At 36.4% G+C, this 12,502-nt stretch overlaps 1 protein-coding gene across 1 annotated transcript in view; it reads left to right on the top strand.

The window, feature by feature from the left end:
* LOC127236585 (collagen alpha-1(XIX) chain-like) overlaps positions 1-12,502 on the top strand; it is a 107,905-nt gene that overhangs the window by 80,543 nt on the left and 14,860 nt on the right. The window lies entirely within an intron of this gene.

The raw sequence follows: 12,502 nt of genomic DNA, 5'->3' as shown, positions 1-12,502 counted from the left end.
GGCAAATGAATCTCACATTGCTAGATGATGTATTGTAACCCACTGTGCTATGCCAGCTGTGTGAACCTGTGTGTGTGTGTGGGTGTGTGTGTGTGTGTGTGTGTGTGTGTGTGTGTTCTTTACCACGGGCTTTTCCTTTAGAAGACACTCAATTCCTACTTAATAGGATAGCTGTAAGAATTAAAACTATGACTAATGAATGAAAGATTTCCATAAAACAAATTCATCAATAGCCAAATTATGAAAACTAGACAAAAATATTGGTATTTTGACATAATTACTATGTTTAATTTTTAAGTTTGCACAAAGTTAGCTTTCCCTCTAAAAGAGTAAATAAAACACTCAGGATTATTAGCTACTTGTACAAAACAAATAACCTCAAACCAACAATGATGTGCTTAGCGTGTTTTTCTTTGGCTTAGCTCAGAGGTTCTTTGGTCACATTGGTCCTGTTTGGTTTGCTTAAGTATCACGTCTGAGCTAGGATGTTGGCCGAGGGTGGTTAATCCATGTTGGATTTTTAAAAGACGCCATGTCTTTATTCTAGATGACTGCTCTCTTTCCAAGAGTGATAACAGACTTTTCTCAAGGCAAGGATCCAAAGACGATATGCAAAAGTTTGTTAAGGCCTTTTTGCTCTTATCTCTGAACCAGCAGGCCATATCTCCACAGTGTTCTGTTAGAAAGCACGTTCTAAACCCAGCCTAGACTCAAGAGGTGTGATGCCAGACCCCACCCACCTCTTTATTACAGAAAGTATAGCTTCATGAAGGGATGCAAAAACAGCTAGATTTCATAACAAAAGCAACATAAATGAGATAAACCACCTTCCATCTGAGTCAATAGTTTAGAACAGAAGTTGATTGATTTAACAATTTCATTTTCATTCTCCCATAATCTGAAGTTGAACAGTTGCTCTTAGTAGGATTTAGAGACGATGAAAAATATGTTTCCACACTTGATTAGTAGCACCGTCTTATGTGTAAAGCCAACATAGAAAATTGAAACTCATTATTTACTGGTGACAGAAAAGAAGTATTCATTAGCCACATCAATGAATTATGTTCTACTTTTATTTAATATGTGCTCTTAAATTTTAGTTACAATGAAACTGCTATAATAAATGGAGGGAGCAGTTCAGAATTGAAATGTATTTTCAGAATTTTACTATTAAGGCCTTCTTGGCAATTATGCTTAATGTTTAATATTCAGAACTAAGGCAAGGTTGCTAAATCCTGTTATTATGATGAAGCACTTTGCCATCATCCTTACAAAGCGACTGTCAACCTGTCACCTTACTTAACTGTGAAGTTTCCTGTGGTTCACCTTGTGGGGTTTCCTGAACACTAGCCTGATATAGAATTACTTCATTTATCCTGATAACACGTGCAAAACTTCTCAAGCTTTTAGTTGGGACTCACATGTTTCATTTGACAACTGACTTGAAAAATGAAGAGAACAGATGGAGTAGAATAACTATAATTTCAAAAATCAGAGCAATTTATGTGTGGCCATTGAAAATTGGTATGGGAGTAACCGTGCAAACTTTCAATTATCCATGGTGACAGGCAATTGGGACTCAGGAATGGCCATTCCAAGTCAGAGGCTTAACATTAGTCAGTACAGATTGTATGTTATTTCTCCAGTCCTTATAGCACTGTGGCATAAATACTAAAATGAAGTATAGTTAACTCTCTTTTACTCAGTAGTAATTACAGAAAATGGAATATTAAGGAGAGATGTATATATACAAATAAGAGAATAATTTTCACAGACGCTAGTCTTTTCAAGTACTATTTCCAATAACCATATACTGTTTCACTATGTGACTATGTATTATCCTAGTTAACGATTACCTAATTGGAAACACGTCCTCTCTATATGCTCTTAGTGACTAAGGCTAAGTAGTTTTGGTGTGGTGATGTTTTGTTGAAGACTAAATAGCTATATAAGTGACAAAGTGAAGGCATTGTGCGGCATCCTCTCGAGACTTGATGTGAAAGGCAACAGGAAATAATTCAGTGGATGACTGGAGGAAAATGTGTATGCATCAAAATCCAAAGCATGATCCTTGAAAGGAAATATCCTTGAGCAAGATGTGGACAAAAAAGAAAAGGATGGATGTGCTTATAAGGAATTACAAGTATCATAAGTCCTAAGGACTGTCAGTCTAAATCCAATAATACCTTATTTGTAAGGAATTTTTGCTAGGCTATAACATGTCAAAACCATCTATATAACACGGCTAACATTATTGTTTAACAGTACCTATGATTACTTTCTTGAGCAATGTTAATTTTACTTTGAAACTGCATACTACAAAATCTACCTGTTTGCCTTCATATGCCTGAACACCACCACACCGTAATCACCCATGAGCTACATCTTATTCTCTCATCCAGTCTCCAAAACTGTGGCCAGATGGATCTTCAAAAACTAAGCACGCGTGTCCTCTTTTTAAATCATTCTTATGGTTTCCAATTGGGTTGAGGTCCAACCCCTAATGCAGTGTGTGAGACCTTGCAGGGTCTGACCTGCACCGTACCCCAGGAGTCCTTCTCTTCACACCCCTCTTCCGTTTTCAGTCTCTGGCGTTCACCAAACTCTTCTGTCCACTGTCGTCTCCATGGAGTTTTTGAAGCACTGTTCCCCTTATCTACTGCTTCTATTTTGTGTCCTGCTGCTGTGATAATTACAGTCCATTGTTGTATGAGAAGTCAAGACAATAAGAAGTTGAAGCAGCCCAATCATTGCACCCACAGAGAGCAGTGAATCAATGCAACATGCCTGCGCTCATACAACTCTCCCCTTGGCATTAAGGTCAGGATCTCCTGCATAGAGAATGTGTCACTCACAATGGCAGGTCCTCCCATCTCAACTAATGTAATCCAAAGAAACCTCTTCACAGATAGAGCCAACTTGATGTAGGCACTCTTTCACTGATATTTCTTTTCCAATTTATCCTAGATTGTGTCAAACTAACATTAAAACTAACCATTGCCAATTACCTTACTTCCTTCAGCCATTCCACTTTGAAAGTTACTACCCCTGCTGCTGTAATACCCAGTAAGTCTTTTAACGCTATAATTCGCTGTTAACTACTTATCACAATTTCCAGTTGTAAGTTTCCCGGCATGTGATTTTTTTTTTTCCTTTATACTCATCTCCACTCAGTCAAAAAGAAACTCCATGACAGAAGATATCAGCCTACAACTTTGCTTTTATCTGCAACACCTAACATAATGTTTAACACATGAAAGAATTTAATTCATTCATGCATTACCACCAGGGAATAGTGTGGACAAGGTTTAGTGTTTCTTTTCATCCTCTTAAATTATTTGGTAAATATTTTGATACATTCAATATCCTGTTTTTCCAAATTCCTGCTATTTAACTTTTAAGGCAGGTTACATGTACATAATATTTAATGTGTGACATATGCACTTGCTCTATTACACTAATTCTATATGTACAATTATTGTAATTATGTCTCAATGAATATATATATATGAACCATTAATATATTCTACAGTATGCTAAAATATGCACAGAATAAATTGATTTAAATACTTCTAATTTTATTATTTACAAACTACATTTTGGCAGGTGCTATCTAGCTTTCAAAAATATACAATGTATTTAATGCCAAGTATGACACAGTCTTAAATTTAAGGTTAATATTAAAACTTATCTACTGACTCTTGTGCTGTAATTTTTTTTAGTTATAATTATGGTGGAATTGTGGGCTGTTAACTCCTGTGACCTTAAAGTATCTTTGTTAATGAAACTTATTTGTTCATTATATTACATAATTTAAGGGTAAAAAAATGGAAATCTGGGACACTTAACAAGGGGTAAGCAGAAGAACCTGGTCCTCATCTGTAGGTTTGAAAGATTTGTGTTAATCAGTGCTTAGTGGTTTTTCTCTAATTTAGACTTTCACTACAGACCTCCAGTTCCTCACTCAGGCTCTGAGCTACCCGGGTTTCCCAATTCCTGCCTTGTCTTCTGGTTCTCTTTACCCTGGGCATCCTGTGCTACAACCCTTCCTCTGCTCTCTGTTACCTCCGTTTCTGGCTTCTCATTCATTTCTTGACCTCCACCTCATTCTCTACACTCACTTTCCCTCCCTGACATCCCTATCTGAGTTTCTTCTCAAATATTTTCATTTCTAGCAACTCTGAGATGAGATCATTTTTAATATAAATGTATGAGTTCCTTGGCTGGTGACTTGAGGGTGTTTTCTCGTTCAAGGAAAAAGGTCAATTATACATTACTGCCACTATTACCATCCCTGAGCTTTTCTGCATTTCTGAAGATTGAACCCAAGGTTCTGCACATGCTGGGAAAATACTCTTACCACTGAATTGTTTCCCGAGTCTCTATTCTTGAACATTTCTGAATGAGAGCATGTTCTAAATTAAGAGTAAGTTCAAGGCTGTCTGCACGTTTGATGACAGAGTTTAGTATATAAAATGAAACTATGTGATTTAAAAGGGCAAGTATGTCTTTATATTTGATGACAGAGTTTAGCATATGAGATGAAAATATGTGATTTAAAATGTCTTAATTGGAATGGGTTAATAATTATGTAAAGTTGTAATTTTCTCAGTTCATAAGTATCCATTACTGACAACATTTAACACTCCAGATGCTAGAAAAGCAACCCATGTCACAAAGTATTAGTTGATTGGTGCATCATTTTTATTTAAAAGCCACTGCTATGGAAACTTCTTTCCTAATCATTGAATAAACAACTAACTCACTGTATAAGTATGGCTGAATGATTGTGTCACACCAAAATACTAGAATTCCAGTACAACAAGTAGAGGCATAAATACAGCTGCTCTTCCATGTGAGTGTGTACAGTGGCTGGCTGTGTGAATGTACCATGGAGGCTTATGATCAGCTTTTGCTTCGTATTCCATTATCTTCGAGATGCTGTCTTCAGATACTACTTTTCTTCAATAACCCTCACAATCCCCTTTAAGCCATATAACTCCCTATCAATGATCTTCTCTAATAGCAGAGGAGGGTTAGTGAAATGAGACACAAAAAAAGCGCCCAACATTCACATTAATTTCCTATACTTTTACCCACTGCCTCTCACTGTCTGTTGATCATGCTGCATGATCAGACCCAAGAACAAAAGTATACAACACTGACGCTTGGATCAACGATGCCAAGGAATGTTACTTTTTTTTATACCTGCAACTGTCCCGCTTGGGGAGTGTAGCAATGCAGATGGTGTTAGTTGGCTATGTTCCAGGAGTTCAGTGATAGGGATATTGCCTCCCACTTAAGGTTTACTTATGTGTACTGATGATTCATGAAGATGATATCTTAGTAACAGTTGTGGTGAGGACACACAATAGCTCCCCGAAAGCACAGGCTGACCCAAAGGTTCTTTCTTGGCTAACAGGAAATCAGATGGTAGCCTACATGGTCTCTCACCATTATTCAGATTTTGTTAGACAGTCCTCAAGGATTTTCTCATTAATGCTGATTTACAGCAGTATAAGTTATTTGATTTGAGTCAAAATCTCTTAATTTTATTAATCCATCTGAGTTTGGGAATTCTTTTGGAGAGCTCAGGGCAGTATATGTACTCTCAAGGACATTGTTAACACCTCAGGTGAGAGTCAATATTGCATTGTGCTTCATTGGTAAGTTTGCAGACTCTTAAAATTTCTCATCACTGCCTTTTGATGCTGCTATACCTCGTAAGGCTAAGGATGCATTTCAGAAATTGCCACAATTATTCTTTTTTGTATGATCACTGAACCAACTAAGCAGTGTAACAAACACTAAATAGAATCCTAATTCAGTTCCAACTCCAGTTAATTTTATGGCCGCTTCAGTCTTCACTGGAAAAATAATACTGAGGCTGTGTTGCCTCCTCTAGAGTCACAGGAGTGTTAGGGTAGACTCTAAATATATGGAAGGGTTATTCTACTAGAAGGTAACTATCTGGAATCTGAATATAAGCATCTGTGTTTATATGTGGTGACTTCTCTTTTGGAACTGTGGCCTTCAGGTCCTCGCTGTATGCCTTCAACTCTGTTTTATTAGAGTTATCACTCTTTAAGCCTTGTCGTAGTTGTGGATTATATTTATAGGAATTATGGGTGACTTGAACCATTAATATAAGTATTGAATAAGTAAAGCCATGCCACTATCGCTGAATCCTCTATCTGGGCAACAGCTAAACACATCTGAAGATTTAAAAAAAAAAAAAAAGTATTGTTACTTAACCACATTCTTACCTCGCTAGCATCTACTAACCTATCCTTTGTTAGATGTTTTAGTCAATTAAATAAACAGAAATTATAACACAAGAGTTCTGTTTTAGAGATAATCTTATTCCTTAGGAGTTCCTTAAAAACTCCTTAAAAGTAATTAGATCCTACCAAGAATACTTATTAAAGTACCTTTAATATGTGCATATTTTACAAGTGAAGATATATTGTTGTACAGTAGACCAGCCTTTCTTAAGATTCTAGGAGACTCATGTCAGTGGGTGATTGTCATGAACTCTTAGTTATCTATCCTTCATATGCCCTCCTTATCTTCACGCCCATCTTGGTCTCAGGGGTCTCTAGCTGCACTCAGTTCATTCATTACAAGGCCTTCAATTTCTTTTCCAGCCTGTTTGATGTCAATGCGACTCAGAAAGACAGATAGTTCCTTAAACACACACTGGGTTTTAGAACAGACTTGTTTTTTTCTTTCAGTCATTCATTGATTTGATCTTTCAGAACTTACTGCAGACTAGATACTGTGTTCAGCACCAAGATAACATGAAAGAGACAAAACTTCCTCTCAAAGAACACGTGAAGTGTTTGATAGGGGCATGTATAGGAGCAGTGTGAACGAAGACAAAGGAACCCGTACCACCTTGGAGATGGAGGAAAATTTAGGTCGAATTACATTAATCAGTGAGTGCTTAAGAGTAAATAAGACATCTCAGAGCAGGAAAAGGCAGATGAAAGTTCAAAAGTTCAGTGTGAACACATTATGGTGAGTGTAGGGAACATGATGGAGTATATTATGTGTCAAAGTGGAAAGCAATGACCACGGGAGGAGAAAGAAAAGCTCTTTAGAAAATGATTGAAGAGCAGCTTCAGGCAGAATGTCCAAAGATGGAGGGGGAAGCATCAAAGAAATAACATCAGAGGGTCACTTGGAGCATCAGATGCTGACATATTTAGCTCACTTTCCTCAGTAGCGGTACAACCAACCACCCACCTTGGTAAGGGAGCTGGCTGTTTCTGGGAGAAACCTCCCAGAGAACGCCCACCTGAAGCTTCCAGACAAAATCCTTTTGAAAGGGTGACCTGAGTAGGGCTTTTGTTAAGTTCTCTGTTGATTTTCAACATTTATAAAAATTAAAGGACTTCTTATTGTGGGGAGGATCATTTTGACCTCTAGTATAAATTTATTCTGCTAGCCAAAATCTTGAGGCAATTTAATGGAATCATTTAATCTTCCTTTGAGTAATGTTCCTCTCTCCCTCTCTCTCCCTCCCTCCCTCCCTCCCTCTCTCTCTCTCTCTCTCTCTCTCTCTCTCTCTCTCTCTGTGTGTGTGTGTGTTTGTGTGTGTGTGTGTGTGTGTGTGTGTGTGTATGTAAAGCTTTATGTTTTGGTGGCAAAAGGTTAAAATAGAATGGTAGAATTTTGTAAAACACATTCTTGTACATAATAGTAAAATGGGGAAATGGAGAACACAGTAACTAAATCAAGTTAGGTCCTAAAACTCAGTACACGGGGGAAAAAAACAGCCAGACCCATAGGGCAGATCCAAAGCTACAAAGAGGGTGAAACCGTGCAGTATAAATGTTTATTTTAAAGAACCAAACACAAAATAGAGAAAAACAGATTTTTACCTTGGAAATAAAAAAGCAGATTCAAAGTAACAGGGAATTAATAAATATGATCAGGAAAATTGATGAAACACAGTCGTAAAGTTGTACAGAGGGAGATAACTTTAAAAGTTGGTTTAATTTGTGATCAATTAAAAAAAAAACAGGAAATAGGAAAAAGAAATAAGACAAACTAGGAACTGAAGACCACAGTAGATGGGCTAAAAAAAAAAGGTGGGGTCCCTAGCATGTAACCCGAAAGAACCAACCAGATAACCTGGAGGATATAAAAACTTAATAACAAAATATGGCTATGTCAATTACTATGGAAGAAACTGGAGAAGAAGCTGAAAACACATCAGTGAAAAAAGGAGCAGTTGGTTTTCTAGTTGGACTTTATGGACCCAAGATTTAAATTGTTTAAATGTTTAAAAAATTTAATGTTCTAAGATAAAAGATAGTTTCTAAGAAGTTGGGATAATTCAATCACACAGTTAATGGAACTTAAATTGCAGCTAGATTTCACACACAAGCACCTATACAAATGTATTAAATAAGACATTAGCAGATAGAATTGAACTATTCAGCAAATGTCAAACAGGGCTAGAGTAGGATACCTGTGGAGATTCAGATTAAGGGATTACCAAATGCACTGCAGAAGCCAATTAAAGGCTCTAATTGAGTTGCCCTATTGGCATAGACTGAAGCTTTGAATAACATGAAGTAGTCGCTCTTAATAAAATTCCCAGGTAATTGAAACTGATAAAATATCTTCACTGAAATCCAACAGTAAATATTTATTATAAAAAGATAAAAAGCATAATAAAAATTGAATAAACAAAATTAATCCCTAAAAGCAAAATTTCCTTCACCATCATTTCACATGAAAATTAAATCACATAAATTGGAAAAAATATATTAATCCCCTCACTGTAACGTGAGTTTTAAGGAAACTTAGGAGAATTTACTAGAAAAAAATTGTAATTCTAAGAGAAGTTAATTTATTAATAGTAGATATATTGTAATTGGTATTGTATGTTTATCCAGGAATAAAAGAAGTAAAAATTATAACTAAGTTATTAAATATTAAAACCGATAACAATTGGGAGAAATCTTAAGAAAAGACAGAATATCTGTTAACAAACATAATGAGCATAGAATGAAGTCTAAAGGACACATGTTGATTCTACTCCCCGAACTAACAATAAAATAGATCAATGATCAAAGTTAATACAAAACTTTAGTGCAATAAAAATAGCAATCTTAAAATGCTTCTACTTATTTTTTTAAAGTTTCATAATATCTCTTGAAGTTTATATAGATATGTAATAAATGAGCATAGCCATTGCAGGGAAGGGGTGGGCAAAGGGAAGAAGAGAAATATTTGTTTTGTCGGACACCATTATCATGGCATTAGTTTCATTTTTAAAGTTTAAAGTCATTGTTTATTATTATTATTACAGGGGACAGGTGGCACCCCCTGAGTTTATTATATTACAGAAGGTGGGTGACACCCTGTACAGGTCAGAGGACCTGAGTCCATGGACTCAGATCCAGCCAGGCTTGAACCCAAGGGCCCACTGAGATAATCTACCAGCCCAAGATATCACTGAGACGCACATCATACTAACATTCCATGAGATTTCTGCATTGTTGTTAATAGTACATCACATATGGGTGTAAGACTCCGAGCCTGGAACCTGACCTCTATTCTATGATTGGAATAACACTTTGGTCATGTAAGGAAGGATGGATTTTCCTATACAGACTCTGGAAGTATTAAATTTATCCGTGTTAAAGATGCCTTATACTTAATGACAATACATCCTTGATTGATGTAAGCCAAAATCAAAACAAAGTAAATATACTGTATTTGTGAAAAATAAGAATGAGGTATATATACCAAAATATGAAAAGACAGGATTGAAAAGAATCATTGCTGTTACCCGTGTAAATAAGCAAAATCACCTAAAAAAAATGATAGTTCTATTCACAATGTAATAACTAACATTTGCTATTCCGAAGGATTTTAAATTTTTGACAAGAAAAAAAACCCACATAACTCAGTTTTTAAGTGTGTAAGACATACGAACAAGCAGTCACTAAATAGCAAACTCACAATGCTAATGTTAACACAGTAAAGCTGGAGCTTAATGGCAGTCTGTGATGTGTAATTTAAAGCAATTATGAGACGTGACTTAACACCCATTTGGCACCTGTTGCTGGATGGAATTCAAGGGCGAAGGCATGCCCATGCATTGCTGGTGGTATGTGCAGAGCTATATTCTCTTTGGGAAAGCAATTTGGCAACATCTGTTCAGAAATGAAAAATGCATAATCCTTTTACCTAGCAATCACCATCTTGAGAATCCTACTACTGTGAAGTATGCCACAGGCAGATGACAGTGTTTATGGCTTTAAGGAGGATAAAAGTCCAAATGGAGTCAGTTGAATCCAGCCATTTCCTAAGAGATGCACAGTTGGCCCACAAATGTCATAATATAAGTATCACTTATTAGCTATACAGTACAAACTGTGTGGAGTGTTTACTTGTGGGGAATACAATGGTGTTTATTGCAGTTTTACTCATAATGGCACAAAATTGTAAACAGTCAATGTCCTTAACAGGAAATAAATGAATAAATTATGGCATATCTCTATCACAGAGTATTATGGAAATAGTTAAGAAAATGGGACTATATGAGTAGTCCAAATTCATTTATATAAGGCAATGTTAAAGGAGAACTTAAAATTGTAAAACTATATATATATATATATACACATATATATACGTATATATATGTATATATATATATACACACATACACACACACACACATATATATGTGTGTGTGCCAATTATTTTGGAAGACAGTACATATTCTATATGCACCCAGCTATGATTATGTGAGTTTGGATAAATAAAATGGAAGGACTTACACCAGATGATATTACATCTGCTATCCAGATGAGTAAATAGCCGTTTTAAAAGTAAAAGTGCTAGGGTTATAGCTCATTCGTAGAGTGCTCAGGGACCCAGGCTTGATATGCAGCACAGTGAAAAGTAAATTAGAGAAAAAGAAAGTAGTAAGGGCATAAGAAATGGTTGTTCGTTTCACTTGAAAACATGAATATCACACATACTTTATATTTCAAATTACTGCAAATGTGTGAATCTTATATATATTATGTTAATAAACATTACAGTCATAAGAAGTTCTAAATATACATTTGTATTATATGGATTCATGGACTCTAGGTATTGTCATTCATGTGTAAATGTTGTAACACTTCATCTGTACTAACACATATATTTTATGTATATAATATCAATACATACATATTTTAGCTAACTTGTTTTTTAATGGCACGGGGAATAAAACATAAGGCCCTGCACATGGTAGCCAAACAGTCTACTTCTGAGCTAAATCCAAAGTCCTAGGAAAGCTTTAAATTAAAAATGTGGCACATGAGAACTGTGCTGATGAATGGAAAAGCAGCTTAGGTAACTGGTGCAATAATCAGTACCGAAACTGAAGCCGGATTGTGAGAACAGTAGCGGCAACGCCACAGGAACAGGGGGACGGGGAAGGGGCAGATACTGAAGCAATTCATGGAAATGAGAATTCAAAGAAACAAAGGAGTCTCCAGCCTGATCCCTGAACTCTACTCATGACATGACACTGCATGAGTAACTCACCTACAGTGAGCATTCGGCCACAAGCACACATCTCTAGCTCTTTAAGGTTATCCTGGGCAAACTAGCATCTTGGAATATGCATATCAATTTCAAAATTAACCAGTTTCTGCTCTCATCAGCAACCTGCTGAGATTTTGGAATGAGTTGGTTTTTGTTTGTTTGTTTGTTTGTTTTGTTTTGTTTTTTAGTATGAAAGTTGGTTGGAACTTTTATAGAATCATCCCAATTCATGATCTATCTACTTAGATGTTTTCTTATTCTTTTTTAGGGTTTATTTTATTTTTTAATTATGTGTATGCATATGTACGTGTGTCTGTGACTGTGAGGACATGAATGTTAGTGTCAATGGAGGTCAGAGGCACTGGGTTCCCTGAGCTGGAGTTACAGGTAGTTAGAGCTGCCCATGGTAGGTGCGGGGAATCAAATTCTGGTTATCTCCAAGAGCACATTCCTTGTGCTCTTAGCTTCCAGACCATCTACACAACACAGATCTTCTTTATTAGTAGTAATGCCTTGCAAGAGGTAACCTTTGTTAGAATTATTACCAGGTAGGTGTGTGTGTGTGTGTGTGTGTGTGTGTGTGTGTGTGTGTGTGTGTGTGTGTGAGAGAGAGAGAGAGAGAGAGAGAGAGAGAGAGAGAGAGAGAGAGAGAGAGTTACATGCATTCATGTCGATGAGTACATATGTGGTAGCCAAAGATTAATGAAGGGATGAACGGCATCTTTCATAGTTTTCTCTCTGCTTTATTCCTGAGACAAGGTCTAAGTCCATCTAGGTTACCATGTGGCAGTTACTTATAATTATCTACCTTGAACCTGGGAAGACAGAACCTCAACTGAAAAACGGCTTTAATCAGGCTGGCCTGGGGACCCGTGAGCACATCTGTGAGGTGTACTTTTTTAAAATTGTTGATTAATGTAGGAATGTCCAGCCCCTGGGC

The sequence above is a fragment of the Phodopus roborovskii genome, unplaced genomic scaffold (assembly GCF_943737965.1).
Source record: "Phodopus roborovskii unplaced genomic scaffold, PHOROB, whole genome shotgun sequence".
Taxonomy (NCBI): Eukaryota; Metazoa; Chordata; class Mammalia; order Rodentia; family Cricetidae; genus Phodopus; species Phodopus roborovskii.
The sequence above is the reverse complement of the archived record's forward strand: the minus strand, read 5'-3'. Positions and strand labels throughout refer to the sequence as shown.